A 21,458-nucleotide genomic window follows, 5' to 3' on the forward strand; every position below is an offset into this window, starting at 1 on the left:
CCCTTTCTGGGGGAATGCTTCCTCCTACCTGACCGGCATGGTAAACTGGGAGTAAAACTTCCTCTGCATCAGGAGGGCCTTCTCCTATTAGGTAGGGAATTTAGGCCAGTCCTGTAATCATATTTGAAAAAAAAATCATTTTATGTTGGTGCTCTCTCCCTGATATTCTTTATTTTCCCCCCATTCATCTTCTGATCATAAAGTTGTAAAACGTCAAGGGCTAAAAGCAGGAAGGAGTCTCCAATGGAAAAAAGACAGTTTCTTCAGCAAATGGTGCTGGGAGAAATGGACACCAACATGCAGAAGAATGAAACCGGACCACTTTCTTACAACATACACAAAAATAATTTCAAAATGGATGAAAGACCTAAACTGAGACAGGAAACCATCAAAACCCTAGAGGAGAAAGCAGGCAACAACCTCTTTGACTTCAGCTGCAGCAATTTCTGACTTGACCCATCTCCAAAGGCAAGGGAATTAAAAGCAAAAACGAACTATTGAGACCTCATCAAGATAAAAAAAAAAACTTCTGTACTGCAAAGGAAACAATCAACAAAACTGGAAGACAACTGATGGAATGGGAAAAGATATTTGCAAATGACATATCAGATAAAGGGCTAGTATCCAAAATCTATAAAGAACTCACCAAATGCCACACCCGAAAAACAAATAATCCGGTGAAGAAATGGGCGTAAGACATCAATAGACACTTTTCCAAAAAAGATATCCAGATGGCAAACAGACACATACATCATCAGGGAAATACAAATCAAAACCACAAAGAGATCCCATCTCACCTGTCAGAATGACTGAAATTAACAACTCAGGAAACAACAGATGTTGGTGAGGGAGATGTGGAGAAAGGGGAACCCTACTGCATTGTTGGTGGGAATGCAAACTGGGCAGCCTCTCTGGAAAACAGTATGGAGGTTCCTCAAAAAATTAAAAATAGAACTACCCTATGACCCAGAAATTGCACACTACTAGGTATTTATCCAAAGGATGCAAAAATACTGATTCAAAGGGTCACATGTTCCCCAATGTTTATATCAGTGCTGTCATCAATAGCCAAATTATGGAAAGAGCTCAAATGTCCATCAACTGCTGAATGGATAAAGAAAATGTGGTGTATATATATGCAATGGAATACTACTCAGCTATGATAAAGAATGAAATCTTGCCATTTGCAACTACATGGATGGAACTGGAGGGTATTATGCTAAGTGAAATAAGTCAGTCAGAGAAAGACAGATATGGGACACCTGGATGGCTCAGTCATTTAAGCCTCCAACTTCGGCTCAGGTCATGATATCATGGTCCTTGAGTTTGAGCCCTGTGTCGGGCTCTGTGCTAACAGCTTGCAGCCTGCAGCCTGCTTGAGATTCTGTGTCTCCCTCTCTCTGCCCCTCCCCCATTCACAGTCTGCCTGTCTGACTGTCTGTCTGTCTCTCTCTCTCTCTGTCTCAAAAATAAACATTAAAAGTTTTGTAAAAAAGAAAGGTATCATAAGATTTAACTCATGTGGAATTTAAGAAAATTAACAGATGAACAGGGGAAGAGAAGGAAAAATAAGATAAAAACAGAATGGCAAACGATGAGACTCTTCAAGAGTCTCTCCAAGAGAACAAGCTGAGGGTGTAGGTAGGTGGAGGGGTGAGTTAAATGGGTGATGGGCATTAAGGAGGGCACTTTTAGGGTTGAGCCCTGGGATGTCATATGTAAGAGACAAATCACTGGGTTCTACTCCTGAAGCCAAAACTACACTATATGTTAACTAACTTGAGAGGGGGAAAAAAGATGTAGGCCTAATAGAAGGCTTGGGACATCAAGATCAGATGTGGAATTGACTCACTTAGGGTCTCCATTTCAGACTTTGGGACAAAGCATTCCAGCAATTAACAGTATGCCTTTGTTTGGACCATCCCTTATGCTGTTGAGTTCCTAAATCTGGTGGAAGGGAGTGAGTAGAGAATTTAGAGAATACAAGGTTCTTGATCTTGCTAAAATCCTTTACTACAGAAGAGCTAACAAGAGCTAAGAACTTTATTGCAAGTTGTTAATTATTGTGTTAACAGCAAGTTATTTCAATTATGGGGTTCTTTTCTTCTAAATTAAGTGTAACAACTATAAAGTTGACTCTCCAGTGTTGTGATAATACAAACTCCAAAATGTAACACTTGCCAGGGTTTTAAGAAAGTTCTACAATAGGACTTCATAGTGGGGAAAGTGCTAAAAACTGCTTAATTTAATTTAATTTAATTTAATTTAATTTAATTTTTTAGGTTTATTCCTTTATTTAGAGAGAGAGAGAGAGCACAAGCAGGGAGGAGCAGAGAGAGAGGAGAGGGAGAGAATCCCAGTCTCTGTACTGTCAGCACAGAGCATGACTCAAGGCTTGAACCCACGAACTGTGATACCATGACCTGGGCCAAACCAAGAGTTGGACAGTCAACTGACTGAGCCACCCAGGCACCCCAAGACTGCTTTATTTATTTTAATACATTGAGATACATTCTAATAAAATGTTAATGATTACTGCATATGGCACAATAGTTATAATGTAATATTAAGTGAGAGTAAATTATAAGCAATTCATGCAATGTGATAATTTCTTAATATAATTAAATCTCTATATCTATATGTGATATGTATAAGTTTTAAGGTCTCCACAGCCTTGAAAATTGTAATATATAAACTATTGAATGTACAGGGTTTTGTTGATTTTTGAGCTCTACATTTTCTTACATTGTATATTCTAATGTCAGGGTAATAACAGATACTCTATTATCGTTTAATAGGTAGAGTTTTTCTGTTTAACTCAGTGGTACATTTCAATATCACTGACATCTTAGATTGAATAAAATGTTATTTTGAATCAGCTTTTCTCCAGTTCTGCCGGTAACAAAATACTATTTAGCCACTTTTTCTCATTCCTGCACAATTCCTTTTTGTTTATAATCTTAGACATTTTCTTTTATGGTTCTATATCAGTGGTTGTTACTCCAGAAGTGATTTTGCTGCCTAGGGGACAATTGTCATTGTCCCGAGACGTTTATGATTGTCACAAAAGTATCCAAAAGTATATGGTCTAAATTGTCAATAGTACCAAGTTTGAAAAGTTCTGCTGCCAGGAGCAAAATCACCCCCACAAAATCATTCAGACTCTGGGGTATGAGTCACATATGTGAGGGTGTGGCTTTTCACCATTCCAGATAAAACAAAAACAAACAAAACAACAACAGTGGAAATCTCTCAACTCATTATAGGAGTGGTACAGTAAAATACATTAACTGTCACACTATTTTTACTGAAATATGGATTTTTTACTTAAACTCTCTATGGAGTCACCTGGAAAGTTATGAAAATGCTGGCTCAGTCCCATCTCCAGAGATTATGAGGTAGCTGGTCTGGAGAGTTGTTCTGGGCTTTAAGATTATTGTTAAAGTTCCCAAGGTGATACTAAGTCAAGATTAAGATGCACTTCCTTGAGGTCTTTTATAACCAGCTGGAATATTTGTTTCATCAGAATCAGCTTACTTTGGAATTATGATTTAATATGAAGATGGCAACCATTGAATTCACGTATTTGAGTAAATGACATTTATTGTTCATTAGTTTTCTGACAACTCCCTAGTGGAGGAAATGATGGCCTCAATTCTTACACTCTTGGAGAAACTCTCAGAAAAGAAAACATTGAGGAGTCAATCCTATATATGTTACTGTTCACAAGTACCATGCAATCAGTGAAAGATAAGAGAAATATCTTATTTTTGTTAGATAAATACCCAATGCCCTAATGAGGTTGCTATGATTTTTAGGTGGCATATTTTCCCGCTGTGCATTCCTTAATGGAAACTTACAAAAATACTGTGCCAATTTTAGAGATTGGTGTGATTGCATAATTTTTTTTATTTTTCTTGAATATCTCAAATTCTCAAATTATCTATATTATTTTTACATATATGTATATATTTATTCAGAGGCTGCTTCCATTTGCACAGAAAATGATTCATTGCTTTATACATCTGTGCTGGAGTGAATGACCTTTATTAATTAAAAGGTAGATACGTGATAAATTGGAGAGACAAATGACTAATTTGGTGTTAGCTATATTGAGTTTTATTTGCTGGTAACGATATTTTGGTAGACAGCACCTTTAGGCAGTTAGAAATATATAGAATAGTTTATATGTTCAAATTATTAATATAAATGTAGTAATCTTGTATAATTAGATGGTGTTAACAATTTAAAAATAAGAGATAATTTTATCTACAGTGGAAAGCATAAAAGTGAGAGAAGGAAAATGGTGATTGAAGGGATCTGGGAGAATCACTGCATCTGGGTAGGGAGAGAAGAGGACAAGTAAGCAGAGAAGGAACAATGAGAACACAAGGGACATCATCAGTTATCCCTTGCTGCAGAAGACAGTAGAGGAGGCTGTTTGAAGGTGAATGAGGATAATAAATTAGCAAATGCTAAAAGGCAATTAAAAATGATGACGAGCAGTCAGTGTATTGACTTTAGTATATGGGAAATTATTGGTGACTTTTGAGATAATTGCTGTAAAAAGAACTGAGTGAGGGATGCCTGGGTGGCTCAGTCAGTTAAGTGTCCAACTTTGGCTCAAGTCATGATCTCACGGTTCATGAGTTCGAGCCCTGCTTTGGATTCTGTGTCTCCCTCTCTCTGCCCCTCCCCCACTCACACTATATCTCTCTGTCTCTCAAAAATAAATAAACATTAAAAAAAAATTTTAATCAAATAAAAAGAATTGAGTGAAATGGAAACAGAAAGAGGAAAAGCGGGAATAAATGGAGGCCCTAGCTACAGACTGTGGAACTCACGAGTTGAATAATACAGAAGGAAGAAGAAAGCCAAGTAGTTTGAGGTGATAGCCATGTGCAAATAAGATACGCATTTGTTTGCTTTTAAGTATATTATGATGCAATTTTAATATATTTTTTCAACAGTGAACACAGAGCTTATTAGTGAAGAACAAAAAGAGGACAAGGGGCCAGTAAAAGCTAAAAAAAAAAAAAATTAAGATTAAAGTGTTGAACAGATACTTGCTATACTCTGAATAAATAATTGATAGCATGAATTATTGTTGCACAGTGGTAAGAAGCATTGAAGATACCTTAGCTTCATTAAAAGTAAAGTTAGTTTTTAGCTTTATTGTAAGTAAAGGGGGTCAAAAAGTACAAACTTCCAGTTCAAAATTAATAAGTCATGGGGATGTATTGTGTGGCATAGCAACTGTAGTTAATATTGTATTGCTTATTTGCAAGTTGCTAAGAGAGTAGATGTTAAAAGTTCTTATCACAAGAAAAAAATTATGTAACTGCATATGGTTACACATGTTAACTAGACTTACTGTGGTGGCCATTTCCCAAAATATACAAATGTTGAATCATTATGTTACATACCTGAAAGTAATATAATACAGTATGTCAATTATACCTCAATTAAAAATAATAAAAAAGAAAGCAAAGCTTATCAAAATATGCTAAAGTTACTTTACCACAAGGAGAAAACAGTGATGCAATTTGGAATGTCATGTTAGAGGCAATATAATCTAAGAATGAGAAACTTGGGTATCTTTTCATGGAATTAGTTTCACGTTGATATGCATTAAATGCCTACCATACTCCAGACAAAATATTAATACTGGGGATACAAAATAATACATAGTATCTGCCCACAAATGTCATACAGTCCAGTGGAAGATACAAATAAATTTGTATTTTTTAAGATAATGTTTCCCTGTGGGGAGTGATATGATTTGGGATAAATTGATAAAATAGACTACAAAAATGAAATAGAAAAGTTGAATTTTGAATCAATAAATACTAAAAGATAATTTGAATTTAAAAACCTTTCATCCATATGTAATATTCCCAAATAAACTTCTGGCAGGAATTCAGGACTGACTTAGCTTACTTTTATGTATTCAGATCTTTCCTCACAATTACCAATTGTTCTTGATTATGACTTAAAAGATTTAACTAATTTGGGAGGAAAAAAAACTAAGCATTTATCCTCAGGGTATTTTAATTTGGCAAAAATCTAATTTTTCAAAACTATCAAGCACATGATGAATCTAAATTTATTTTCTCTTATGTATTTCTCTTCAAAATACAGTTCTTAAATGTTTTCCCGCTGTGTGAGGCAAAGACTTTCCTCCTCTGTGGGATCATGGCTGAGGTTTTCAGAAATGCGTAATTAACTCAAAACACTTTAAAGAGAAAGCCAATGTAAATTTTGATAGAATTGTTTGTAGTGTTTTTCCTTATGTGCCTCCTTTTCCCTACCATCTCAAAAATACTTACCATTTCTTTGGTTGCTTGTGGGAAATAACACTTATCTGCTGATCAAGCTAAAACTAATTAAACGTTTCTGTGTTCAATTTTATACACAAATCTAAAGTATCAAAGAAACGAGAGAAGGCAGACAATATTGCAAAATACAAATCTTCTAATATACGTCTAAATACACAAAAACATCCGAAGTCCCAAATTATTGGTTTACTTTCTGAATTTAATATTTAACTGCTTTAATTTTACATTCAGTGTTAATCTTGGAGAAGTCGAAGTTAGATTGCACATATTCTCTCCATAGGGGATGAAAACAGTGTAGAACAATGGAAAACAACTTCTGCATAGGTTTAAAAAAATTTTTTAAAGCCAAGCAGTGGTACTTACAGAGAAAAGTACAGAGCTATTTTCAAGTCAGAGGAATTGGAATTTGAGCATTGTCTTTGTACCTTACTAGTTGTACATGGTTGACAATTTATATAAGCAATGTGGTGTTTAAGCTTCTTCAGTTAAAAAAAAGAAAGAAAGAAAAGATGAGGGGCGCCTGGGTGGCTTAGTTGGTTGAGAGTCTGAGTTCGGCTCAGGTCAGTCTGGAGCCCACTTCAGATCCTCTGTCCCCTCTATCTGCCCCTCCTCCACTTACCTTCTCCCTGCAAAAGAAGATGGTAGTAATCATTAAAGACATTGTTTTAGTAGTGTCCATATAATCCACAGTACAAGTACAATAGTAGTGGTTATTAATAATTACAATGAAGTGACAGTAATAACAATATAGATAGCAATAATAAAAAGGAGCCTTGTTTCCTTGTACTGTGTGGGCTAAATTATATAAAACGTTATAAAAAGTATACAAAAGTGATTATTCATAATCTTATTTAAGATCTGCTTTTGAAATTATTTTTTGAAATTGTCATCTAAGTAGACTTAATTTTCTGCTTGGCTAATTGGCCATTTAACCCCTCAGTATTCCACCAGTGCGGTGACATCTCTTATTTCAAGAGGATGAATAAAAAGAAACAAGTGCATGCTCTCCTGGAGGAATGTAATCAAGTCACCCTGGGGCTATGGCGCCTAAATTCTCTCTCTGACAGATTTATGAGGACGTGAGACTGAGAATAGCATGCAAATGGAATTAGACACTAGTTTAACTAATCCGTTCTCAGATGTAGATATTCTATTGCCTCTAACTCAAGCCAGCTTTAAATATAGGCAAAGTAGATAATTGTGTAGGGCTTGAACTCTGAAGGAAATTAATCATTTCTCCAGGTAATGAGTCATTGCCATCCTGGAAATAATTTTTTTTTTTACTGCTTTGCAAAGCTGTGGTTCATTACCAGCCAATAATTGGGGTGGTGTGTGTTCAATATCCCGTAAGCTACTTCTTAACTGTGTTATCTAGATAAGAATTCCCAGTATATTGTGTGATCTTAATCCTTCCTTTGCAACTACTTAAAAATATATTTCTGTATATATCCAGTGATGAGATCAATCCTTAAAGCTCTTAATTTAATAACACTTGTGATAACTCCTCAATATTTTATAATTGTCACTGTATTTCAAATTGAATAGACTGAGTTTTGAATGTGTGCATGTGTGAGAGAGATTGGGAGAGAAGAGAAAAAAAAGTTTAGAGATTGATGTCGGGAAAAAGCTTTGAAGATACTCAGCAGAAAAGCACTTAAGATTTGCTTTTTTTGCTTCTTTTAAAATGCTAAAACATTTTTTTTTGCTGTCCTTAGAATGTGGAAGTGTATTAATACTTATTTTGGATTTTCTAAAATGTCTGTATGGACATGACCTTCAAATTACTTTGAAAATCAGAAATAACTCACATTGTAATGCTATCTTGAACTGCAGATTTATTTGCCATCCTTAGGATAATATTGGTCAGATCTGAAGTTAGGGCACAAAAAATAATGGCTACTATAAAGTCTATTTAATTCTATGTTTCTATTGCATGTAGTTAACATTACTCTAAGTACTTAGGATCTAACAAAGCCTTACAAAGTAGCTTACTTGTGAAGATATTCTGGAAAACATTGACAATGTTTGAAAAACTTGATGTGCCAGGATTAAAAGTAAAATATACGAGATTATTGGGTGAACAAAAGAAGGTTACTGCATAAATTGAGTTGAAGTTCTTTGTCTGGTACTATAGATCTCTGAGGGTAACTGTGTTTAGTCTACTCAGAAAAAAGGTACCAACTCAGAGCTTGACCATACACTGCTGTTGATTACATAGGCATCCAGTTATTTCACCCAGAAGACAAAGATCTGAATCTTGCCTTCTCCATAGAGCATCTTCCCTGCTTACTCAGGGGTTTAATTTTCTTAGGACCAACAGACGGCACTTACATGCTATTCCAGTCAAAGCAATACAAACAGATCTGATCCAACTACCCATCTCTACCAAATCAATTCACTCTCGGGCTTTCTTCCTTTTCCCAGACCTGAGCCTCAGTTTTCTTAGTCTACTTAAAATAATTCAAAAAATACTTATCTGTATTATAAAATATACATGTGTGATTTTATGTCTTTCAGATTATACAAATAATATAATTTTTTTTTCTTTGCTGAAAGCTAGATGTGGTTAAGTCAGGAGAAGAAACTAGTGATTCTGTATTCACTATATACTGGAAAACATCGTAATTCATAACATAATTTTAGGTTTTTACATGTAAATCTTGTTTATTGAGTAATAATTGGTACAGTTTACATGTTCTAAAAGTTACCCTTTTGGCGAGTACCTTTTATATATTCTGGTAAGTACATGGTGTTGTGTAACTGCTACTGTAATGGAGGCACAGCGTATTTCCAACAGCTCTTAGCTCTCTAGCCCATGGCAAGCGTTGATTTATGTTCTGTCACTCTGGTTATTGCCTTTTAAGTAGCTGATAAAAATGGAATTATGTGTTATCTAAACATTTGTACGTGGCTTCTTTTACTTTTAATTATTATTGTTTCATGCCATTAGATATGTAAGTAGTTTGTTCCTTTTTATTGCTCAGTTTTATTTTGCTGGGTGTATGTACCACAATTTGTTTATCCATTCACCATTTGAAAGACATTATAACTTATAGTTTTGATAATTATGAGTAAAACCACCATAAAAATTCACCTTTAGCTGTGTGTGTGTGTGTGTGTGTGTGTGTGTGTGTGTGTGTGTGTTTCATTTTTTTTGGCTAAGGATCTAGGAATGGATTGCAGAAAAATGGAAATTCTCAACTATTTTCCAAAGTGGCTGTGTCAGTTTGCATTCACATGAGCAACATAAGAGAGTTTTAGTTGCTTCACATTCTTTCTAGCACTTAGCATTGTGAGTTTTTCAGGGAGCACCTGGGTGGCTCAGTTGAGCGTCTGACTTCGGCTCAGGTCATGATCTCACGGCTTGTGGGTGACAGAGGCATAGGGCTCTGTGCTGACAGCTCAGAGCTTGGAGCTTGCTTTAGATTCTGTGTCTCCCTCTCTCTCTGCCCCTCGCCCGCTCACGCTCTGTCTCTCTCTGTTTCAAAAATAAATAAATATTTAAAAAAATAGTTTTAATGTTTATTTTTTGAGAAAGAGCGTGAGCGGGCGAGGGGCAGGGAGAGAGGGAGACACAGAATCCAAAGCAGGCTCCAGGCTCCGAGCTGTCAGCACAGAGCCCGATGCGGGGCTCGAACCCACATGCCGTGAGATCATGACCTGAGCCGAAGTTGGACGCTTAACCAGCTCAGCCACCCAAGTAGCCCTCAAAAATAAACATTAAAGGGGCGCCTGGGTGGCGCAGTCGGTTGAGCGTCCGACTTCAGCCAGGTCACGATCTCGCGGTCCGTGAGTTCGAGCCCCGCGTCGGGCTCTGGGCTGATGGCTCGGAGCCTGGAGCCTGTTTCCGATTCTGTGTCTCCCTCTCTCTCTGCCCCTCCCCCGTTCATGCTCTGTCTCTCTCTGTCCCAAAAATAAATAAACGTTGAAAAAAAAAATTTAAAAAAAAAAATAAACATTAAAAAAACAAACAAACAAAATTCAAAGTGGCTGTGTCAGTTTGCATTCGCATGAGCAACATGAGAGAGTTTTAGTTACTATACATTCTTTCCAGCAGTTAGCTTTGTGAGTTTTTTTAACTTTATCCTAAAGGTTTATCCTAAACCTTTAATGGTTTAGTTGTAGAAGTTCAGTAGTCTTGGATTTTACATTTCATCCAAACACACTTCAGGTTAGTTTTTTACAAGTTGAAAGTATGGGTCAGGATTCATTTTTTTTCCCCATAGGGCCATGAAGTTCTTTCTATACCATTCTGTTTAATGTTTATTTATTTTTGAGAGAGCACAAGCAGGGAAAGAGCAGAGGGAGAGGGAGAGGGAGAGGGAGAAAGAGAGAGAGAGAGAGAGAGAGAGAGAGACAGACAGACAGACAGACAGCAGCTGAGCCGTCAGCACAAAGCCTGGACACGGGGCTCGAATTCACAAACTGTGAGATCATGACCTGAGCCGAAGTCAGACGCTTAACTGACTGAGCCACTCAGGTGCCCCTCTATACCACTTTTGGAAAAAGATGATTCTCTGCTCAGCATGGAGCCTGGGGTCATGACCTGACCTGAAATTAAGAGTCAGACACTCAATTGACTGAGCCACCCAGGCACCCCCAAAAAGATGATTCTTTGTGCATTGAGTTGCCTTGATGTCTTTGTCAGAAATTAATTGGTGGTGTGAGCGTGGGCCTATTTCAATTATGGTGAATGATACTTCTGCCATTTTGACAATAACACACTGTGTTTATTTCTGCAGATTAAATCTCCACATTTACCGTTGTTTTTCAAAACCACTTAAATTCTATTTGTTCTTTTGTTTGGTCACATAAATTCTGTAATTAACTTGACAGTGCCTACAGAAATACTGCTAGAAGCTTGACTGCTCACACCTTCTGTATGTCTGCATAACCAACAAGGGAGTCTCTCTCTAGTTTCCTGTTCTGCCTTCATTTGGTCTCAAGTAGCAGATAAATGGAAGTTCAAGAAAAAAAGACTGTAAATGTGAACTTCCCCGTTTTTGGTGGAAATCCCAGGGTCACCATAGTATCACACTACTCTATATTTGGTATTCTGCTATTCATTAAAAATTTAGGATATTTCCTCCCTAATATATACTATTTTCTCCCACATGCAAAACTTTGAATCTCTTTATCCTATGCTCTGTCACAGGTGAGGCAGTTATGATGACTTGTTTTCCCTTAACAGAAGACTGCCTTTGGATTGCGGCTTATTTCGTTGGCCTGGAATTTTGTCTTCTTTTATGTGTTCAAGGTGGTTATGATTTAGTAGTTGTATGGATTTTTTTTCATTATTAAGAATAAACTTTTGGGGTGCCTGGGTGGCTCAGTTGGTTAAGCATCTGACCCTTGGTGTCAGCTCAGGTCATGACCTCACAGTTCTTGAGATCGAGCCCTGCATCAGTCTCCGTGCAGACAGTGCAGAGCCTGCTTGGGATTCTCTCTCTCCCTCCCTCTCTTTGCCCCTCCCTCTCTTAATTTTGCCTCTCAAAATTAAAAAAATAATAATAATAAATTAAAAACTTAACAAAAAAGAATAAACTTTTTTTTCTGCTTTCTACATACTAGCTAGAAAGAGAAGTGAGTCTGCCTTTCATTAGTATTTTTAAGAAATTTAAATTATTGATTGCTAAGTTGTGATGTTAACTTTTTAAAAAAAAACATTTTGGAAGAGGCTTTGCTGGTTGGGATGGGTGGGTTATCAACACTATACACCTATCAATGGTGAATTCAAAAGCAATGCCATTTTTTTTAATGTTTATTTTGAAAGAGAGAGGGTGTGTGAGTGGGAGAGGGTCAGAGAGAGAGGGAAAGAGAATTCCAAGCAGGCTCCACACTTTCAGTGCAGAGCCCAGATATAGGCTCATTCCCATGAACTGTGAAATCATGATCTGAGCTGAAATCAAGAGCCGGACGCTTAACTGACTGAGCTACCCAGGTGTCCCAAAAGCAATGTCAATATTGATTATACTAATAATTTACATAAAATCCATATGCTAATGAAATGACTATAGTTAACAGTACTTGTATATACAGAAAGAGATATGTTAAGAAGCAGCAACCAGGAGCCAACCTTAGAGGGACAGCATCTACAGTTCTGTCAACTGTATGTATTCTGTCTTACCCTTACTTCTTCTTTCCTTCCTTGTTTCTTCCATCCTATTTTCTAATCCCTTCTTTACTTCAGGCCCTTCTTCATCTTAAATTATCCCCATTAACTTTACTATTTATCAAAACATTTATGAAATATCCATATATTACAAACAGTCTCTTAAATGCTGGGTATACAGACATGTTAACAATATTTTCAATATGAAGTGATTCACAGGCTAATGAACTAAAACTTGCAACTAATATGGCAAGTGTCATAACAGATAAATGAATAAAATGTTTCAAAACACAGTATAGTAAAAGAGTAACTGTCTCAGGGAACCTGGGTGGCTCAGTCGGTTGAGCATCTGACTCTCGATTTTAGCTCAGGTCATGATCCTAGAGTCATGAGATCAAGCTCTGAGTCAGGCTCTGCACTGAGTATGGAGCTTGCTTGAGATTCTCTCTCCCTCTGCCCTTCTGCCCCAGTTGCATGTTCTCTCTCCCTCTCTCTCTCTAAAAAAAAAAAAAGAAAAAAAAGTAACTTTCTTGGAATTAGATGTAGATTGACACAGTTATATCTTGAAGAACTCCTAGGGTTTGTTACATGAAGATTATGGAAAATGACATTTTGGAAGTCACCCTTAAGGTCCTTAATTAAGGAATGCAATATGAATGTCATAGTACCCGAGTGGTAAGCTAGACATTCTTGATAATTCCAAAAAAAAAATCCATGAAGATATATCACAGTGTAGTAACCAATTATGGAGTTAGCTGGAAATAGCTTTTTTTTTTCATTTGCCAAGAAAATGCTTAGAAGTGTCGAAGGCTACGAACTCAGCAAAGTCATATGAATTTTATTTTTCTTTACAAATTCTTTTCTTGTCAAAATAGAGCTATTGCATAAAGTGAAGATAACTTGATGTTGACCTCCAATTGAGAATTAAGAAATTATTTTTTCTTAAACTATACAGATGACTTCACAATTCCCCCTTAAAAGTTACCAAGAATTTGTTTCTTTTTCTCTAATCAAGAAATCACAACTTTAAAGTAATCAAGATTTTAAGGAAATATTGTGAATTTAATTTTACTCAAGAGTTGGAATGAATTTGCAAACAATACATTCAGTGTTCTCATTATCTAAAGCAGTATGTGTCTTTTATGAACAGTGCTTTTCTTGAAATGTAGTTGATATAAATCAAACATATAGTAGTCCTCCCTTAACCACAGTTTTGCTTTTTCTGTTTTCAAGTTACCTACCATCAACCATGGTTCAGAAGTAGATGATCCTTCTGACTTATCATCATAAAGTCAGTTGTAATCTAATGCTGCATCACAGTGCCCACGTTATTTACCTCACTTCATCTCATCATGTAGGCATTTTATAAATTCACATTATCACAACAAAAACGGTGAGTGCAGGACAGTAAGATATTTTGAGAGAAAGAGAGACACCAAATTCACATCACTTTTATTACAGTATATTGTTATAACTGTTCTATTTTATTATTCATTATTGTTCATCTCTACTGTGCCTATTTTATCTGTTAACTTTATCATTGGTACATATGTAGAGGGGAAAAAAAAAACCATAACGTATAGAGTTTAGTACTATCTGCAGTTTTAGGCATCCACTTGGGGTCTTGGAATGTATCCCCCAGGAATAAGGAGGGACTACGGTATTCTTCAATTATTAAAATTTGATAAAATAAATCCTAGATAGTTGAGAATAGAAAGTCAGGGGTGCCTGGGTGGCTCAGTTGGTTAAATGTCTGACTCTTGCTTTTGGCTTGGGTCATGATCTCACAGTTCATCGGGCTCTGTGCTGACAGTGCAGAGCCTACTTGGGATTCTCTCTCTCCCTCTCTCTCTGCCCTTCCCCCACTTGTGCTCTCACTCTTTCTTTCAAAATAAATAAATAAATTTTTAAAAAGTATAGAAAGGTCATATGTGGGACATGTAATACATTTTATTTAGCATCAATCTCAATATTGATTTATCTAATATTAATAAGGCATTTTATGTAGGTAGAGCTTATTTTACAGATGTCTTTGCTACCAAATACATCTAATTCTTATAATATCACTTTGATTTATGTGTTTTGTTTTTCTGAAGAAGTTAGGGGATCATTTGAAGTCCCTCAGCTTGGAAACATTGGATTATGGCTTTAGGAATGGTGATGCAGGGTCTGCAAACTTAAGGTAATGAGCTACAAAGAGACAAGCAAAAATTAAGTGAACAAAGAAGGTTTGAGACAAATGAGTCTGAGAGGGGTGATTTAAACACAGTAGGTTAAAAACTATGCCATTGTAGAATACCCTTGTTAAAATTAGAGTTGTTTGTCCTTTGAAATATACCTATGCTAGGCTAACAACGTCTTATTATTTTAAATAAGTCAGATGAGCAAATTAAAACAAAAATACTTTAATTTGTATGAAGTACAAATACAAAACTTAATCTCACAATTATTGTAAGCCCCTAACCTTTAGTGTCCCTTACACATCAAATAGTCTTGGTGTATAGACTCATATATGAGAAGCCATGCCTCTTTCTTTATTTTACTCACAGTTCAAATCTTCAATTTCATTTTGTACACAGTGGGCACAGATGGTTCCAAATTTGGTTGACTGCCTCTAAGTTATTTTTATATGGATATAATTTTGTCAAAAATGTTATCTCATTAGATTGGAGAATAATTTATAAGTGAGTTTACAGACATGTGTTTGTGTGTGTATATGTGTGTGTTTCTGTATGTGTAGCTATCTGGTATACTCATCTAAATATAAATATTTCCACTCAAAAAATAATAATTTCATTGTATTTTTAAGTCTTTTGAGCAAATTCACTTTATATTTTGTTGATATTTAAATGTTATATATTAATAATGGGAGGTATCAATAAAGATATCTTCAAAGTTTACTTAGAGCCGTCACATAAACAGGAACCATCAAAGACATATGTATGCTCTGGAAGGAAGAGTGATTTCATGCCAGGAATTGCAAATTGGAATTGGAAGAGCCCCCTTTGGAGTCAGTTTCAGCATTTACTGAGACTCTAGGTAACTCACGTAGCTTCTTAGTACTACAGTTGTCTCCTTAAAAAAAAGTTAATAAGGTGAATTTTTAGGCTGAACAGTTTTGTAATGTACCCTGTGGGTTTGAGCTGGTTTTTCTTCCTTCCAGCTTGAAAAATCATTTGACTGTATTACAAGTACATAATGACTATCTCAGGATTTGTTAAAGTACTTGTTAGTTTTGGTTTAAATATGAATTTTTCAAATGACAGTAAGTTTCGATTATATTAGTGTATGTATACTCCAAATCAGAATCATTTTGAAAATTGGTACAACATAAGAGAAACTCTGTTTTTATGTGGATACTAGAGATACATTGTGTCATTGCACTAATGAGAATTATTTCAGTTCCAAGAAAGTACATCAGTGTATCGTTTTCATATAAAATATTTAACATGTCTTTGTTCTAAAATACTTAGGAAGTCACCTGTTCTTTATAATACAAATGACAAAATTACATTTGGTCCTATAAGGATTTGCTTTTGAGCATAAAATATTTTAATTTGATTTTTAACCACTGTCACATATTTCCATTGAAATTATTTTTTAACATGATGGGGAGCAATGGCATTGTTATGAAAGTCCAACTTTTACAGCATTCATCTTTAAGAAAAAAAAAATGATGCCCATAATTGTTGTTAATGTAATACATGTACTAACATTGTATTTTTGCTATCAGTTTCTAGGCCATAATAAAGATAAATAGGCAGCTGACACAGCTTTGAAGATACCATTCCAAATGTGTGGCTTGTAAAAAATTCATCATACTGTCTAATACTTACCAATGAAAGTAATTCAAGGACAGCTCACTCTGTACCAGCACTTCATCATTTCAAAAAGCTTACAGCCAAAGGATAGTTTTTAATTGTTTATGTGATATATGACTTGATCTTCTCCTTCACTCTGCACCTAGGAAGAACAGAGTAAATTAATAATAAGCTTAGGCGCACTGCAAAGGAAGCTGCTAGGAAATTCAAGTGATTTATATCATGGGTGATGATTCTTGGACATTAGATAAGTAAATAAGGAATATAAATTTTCTTCTGTATCTTAAGTCAGATTCTCGAATGTAGGTTTCCCAAATTTCAGTTGAAACAATGGTCTTTGAACTATGAAGGTTAGGAAGAATACGATTGTGTGTTAACACTGATGGGAGAATAGCAGATGAAAATTGAATGACTTTCTTGACTATATTCCTTAGCTTTGTCACACATTTATATGGAGCAGCAGGTATTGAATTCCTACAAGGAAGCAATAATGAAAAGTAATGCAGACAGAAATAGCTTGCCTCCAGCTAGACTAATGGCAAGGTCAGATTACATCAATTAAATCAGTAGCTCTTCAAGATAAAATTCACTAACACACTCAGGGATTTTATTTTTCCCCAAATAAATGTCTGATTTTATAAGTAGTAGAATTTCACTGTGCTTCCATATCGGTAACAAAATAAGGTGAACAACAGTAAAGAAAAACAAGGACAGTTTTATATATATAATTTAATTTTTGTAAAATAGTATTTGTAGGAAATATAGAATAGACTAAGCTATTAAATATGCATCATTATATTTGTTGATATTATTATTTTTAATAATACTTGGGTTTCAGGAGCAGTAGGAAGGAAATGGTTCTAAAAACTTTGCTGTGAAAGTATAATTAAGACTTTTTTGAACATCACAAGAAGCTGTGTACATTTAGTGTGTACAACTTCATGAGTTTGAAAATAAGTATAAACCTCTGTAACCTTTACCACAATCTATGCCATAAACATATCATATCCATCACCTCCCAAAGTTTCCTCCTGTGCTACTTATTTATTATAATTTTGTGTAACAACACAACATATGACCTACCCTCTTAAAAAATCTTAAGTATACAATGCAGCCTTGTTAGCTATAAGCAATACACTGGGCAGTAGACCTGTAGGGCGTATTCATCTTGCATAACTGAAACCTTGTACTCTTTGCCTAATTCCTCTCTGTTTACTCTTCTCCCAGCCCCTGGCTACTACTGTTCTACTCTGTGCTTCTACAAGTTTGACTATTTTAGACAATTCATATAAGTGATACCAGGTGGTACTCATCCTTCTGTGTCTGGTTCAGTTCACTTAGAAAATGTCCTCCAGGTTCATCCATGTTGTCACAAATGGTGGGGTTTCCTTCTTTCTGTGACTAAGCAATATTCCACTGTGTGTGGACACCACATTTTCTTTATCCATTCATCGATCAGTGGACATTTAGTTTGCTTCCATATCTTGGCTATTGTGAGTAATGCTGCAATGAACTTGGAAATGCAAATAGATTTTACGTTTGCCTCCAAAACATGTGTTAACTTGAAGAGTATTGTAGCCCACTTCAAAAATGTATTTTTCTGGGGCACCTGTTTAGCTCAGTTGGTTAATTATCTGACTCTTGATTTCGGCTCAGGTCATGATCTCACAGTTCATGAGTTCGAGCCCTGTGTTGGGCTCTGCACTGACAGCAAGGAGCCTGCTTGGAATCCTTTCTCTCCTCTCTCTTTGTCTCTCCCCCGCTTGTGTGTGCATGCTCGCTCATGCTCTCTTTCTCTCTCAAAATAAAGGAATAAACTTTAAAAAAGTATATTTTTCTTTCTCGGTATTATTTTATTTTTTTTTTAATTTTTTTTTAATGTTTATTTATTTTGGGGACAGAGAGAGACACAGCATGAATGGGGGAGGGGCAGAGAGAGAGGGAGACACAGAATCGGAAGCAGGCTCCAGGCTCTGAGCCATCAGCCCAGAGCCTGACGCGGGGCTCGAACTCACGGACCGCGAGATCGTGACCTGGCTGAAGTCGGACGCTTAACCGACTGCGCCACCCAGGCGCCCCTCGGTATTATTTTAAATAACATTAATCATTTGAGACATACCATACAAAGTTAAGGAATGGATTATAGATAAAAGTGGTAGGTGTATATGGAAAATGAGTTTTAGCATTAAAAAATATATTTTGGCTCAGATACTATTTTTCTTAAGTAATTACAAACAGAACATCATTTTTATATACAGGAAATAAAGTAAGAGCATTCTAGTAGCTATTTCCTATTAACAAGCCTTTACTGATTGCCTACTGTAAGCAAAACTTGATGTAAGCAATCCAGAAGAAATGAAGATGAACTCTACAGGAGGCCTTCACATAGCTTGCAAAGTAGTGAACAAAAGAGGAAAGCACACAAATAACTATTGTATAAGAAAATGCAGAGGTTTGAAGGTGAAAGGATTTTCAAAAATGATGATTTTCAATCAAATCATATGTGACAGATGTGTCCAATTAAATAACAATTTCTATGCATTTGGAGCCTGGAATGTGATGTTTCTGCATTGTCATACTGGAATTTGGAAAGATAACCGATGAAATCTTTAAAAAGCACCACTAGAAAAATAGTTACTCAAAATTATAGATAGTAAAAAAATTACTTTATCTGTGTAAAATGAAAGGGAAGTTATAGAGATATTTGAATCTGGCAGATATCTTTCTAAAACAGATTCTTGTTCTCTTTGCTTTTATTATTCCATTTAATTTCCAATTGTGTTTTCTTGTTCAAGACCCCTCCTCCCAATCTATCATATACACTGCACTCAAAATAACTTCTCTTGAATACTAAAGGCTTTAGAAATTCTGTTCAGCTGTGGACCTTTGTGCCATTCTAAAGATTTTATTTCTGAGTGAGATTGGAAGCTACTGTATGGTTTAAGTGGTAATCATCCCCTGATTTAAGATTCAAGGACACATTCAAACTATGGAAATGTACCTGTGTCAGGGTGCAAATGTGTAAGTGAAGAATACTGGTAGGATGCTATTTTAATAATCCAGTCAAGAGATCATTGTGTGTTAGACCAGATTGATAGCTGAGAACATCTAAGAAATGCTTGGATTTTTAATATATTTTTAAATATATCTAGTTTTGGAACTGAGAAGTAAAATAATAGGATGTTATTAGTGTTTGTGACATAAGTAGCTAATGGCCAACCCATCATCTAATTTACTATATTTTTTTTAAATAGAATCCTGGTTTTCCTGGGTGTGTCAACTAAGAAAATTCTCACTCAGGCTTGAAAATATGATGACCAGTGATTACATTAGTAGTTGTTAGAGGAATGCAAATTCAAATCGCTATGAGATACTACTATACATCTATCAGAATAGCAACAATAGTTTAACAATGCTAAGTGCTGATGAGGATTCAGAGCAACTATCATACACTGTTTAGAAAACAGTTTGGCACTTTCTTTAACATTAAACATATACTTAGTGCCTAACCCACTAATCCAACTCTTAGGTGCTTGCCCTAAGGGAAGTATAGCTTAACTTTCCATAGTGTGTGTATGTATATATATATATATTTTTTTACAAGGTTTTGTTCTTAAGCAGCAAAAATTGGAAATAACCCAAATGTCCTTCAGATGGTGATTGAATAGAAAAAAGGAGGTATATTCATATAATGAAATCACAAGTAGCAACAAAAGTAACTGCTTGCTAATACAAGCATAGATGAGTCTCAGTGTAGTTGTTGATTGAAAGAAGCCAATTTCAAAAGGTGGGATACCATTTATATGGGAATCTCCCAAAAACAAAAGTGTGGGAAAGGACACCAGATCAGTGTTTGCCAGGGGCCAGGAGTGTGGTAATGGGTTGACTGCAGAAAGGCTCAAGGAGAAGATTTGCCGTGATAGATAAGTTTTATATCTTGATTATAGTGGCCATTCTATGACTGTATGCATTAGTGAAGATAAATAGAATTGTATTTTATAAAGGGCAAATGTTATGAAGTGTGAAATCTATCTCAAAAACATGACTTAAAAGGGTGTAATTAAGGCTAGGGTTGAACTTATTCAACGCTATCTACGTATGGGGCTTCTGGGTGACTCAGTCAGTTCAGTGTCCAACTTCAGCTCGGGTCGTGATCTCACAGTTCATGAGTCCAATCCCTGCATCAGGCTCTGTTCTGACAACTTGGAGCCTGGAGCCTGCTTCGGATTCTGTGTCTCCCTTTCTTTCTGCCCCTCCCCCACTCATTTTCTCTCTCTCTCTCTCAATAAACATTAAACATTTTTTTAAATTTATTTATTGAGAGAAAGAGAGTGTGCATGAGTGGGGAAGGGGCAGAGAGAGAGAGAGAGAGAGAGAGAGAGAGAGAATCCCAAGCAGGCTCCACACTGTCAGCACAAAGGACACAGGACTCCATCTTTCAAACCATGAGATCATGACCTGAGCCAAAATCAAAAGTTGGACACTTAACTGACTGAGCCACCCACCCAGGTGCTCCAGGAATTTGTTGTAATTTTAGTGTAGGGGACCCTTATACCAGTGGATAGGAGAAGATAAATAAATGCTGATGAGAATGGTATTGTATCATTGCCTACATGGCATGCAATTAAAGATCTTCATGTATCCATTCATCAGTTGATGGACATTTAGGCTCTTTCCATAATTTGGCTATTGTTGAGAGTGCTGCTATGAACATTGGGGTACAAGTGCCCCTATGCATCAGTACTCCTGTATCCCTTGGGTAAATTCCTAGCAGTGCTATTGCTGGGAGAGTGTGATGCTAAGTGAAATAAGTCATACAGAGAAAGACAGATACCATATGGTTTCACTCTTATGTGGATCCTGAGAAACTTAACAGGAACCCATGGGGGAGGGGAAGGAAAAAAAAAAAAAAAAGGACGTTAGAGTGGGAGAGAGCCAAAGCATAAGAGACTGTTGAAAACTGAGAACAAACTGAGGGTTGATGGGGGGTGGGAGGGAGGGGCGGGTGGGTGATGGGTATTGAGGAGGGCACCTTTTGGGATGAGCACTGGGTGTTGTATGGAAACCAATTTGTCAATAAACTTCATATATAAAAAAAAAAATAAAGTTCACCTGAACAAAACTAAAAAAAAAAAAAAAAAAAGATCTTCATGTATTACTGAATGTAATCATACTTCCACTAAAAAG

This window comes from Lynx rufus, unplaced genomic scaffold (genome assembly GCF_022079265.1).
Source record: "Lynx rufus isolate CCGP_SWC_20201006 ecotype Redwood Valley unplaced genomic scaffold, mLynRuf1.p SCAF_1, whole genome shotgun sequence".
Lineage (NCBI taxonomy): Eukaryota > Metazoa > Chordata > Mammalia > Carnivora > Felidae > Lynx > Lynx rufus.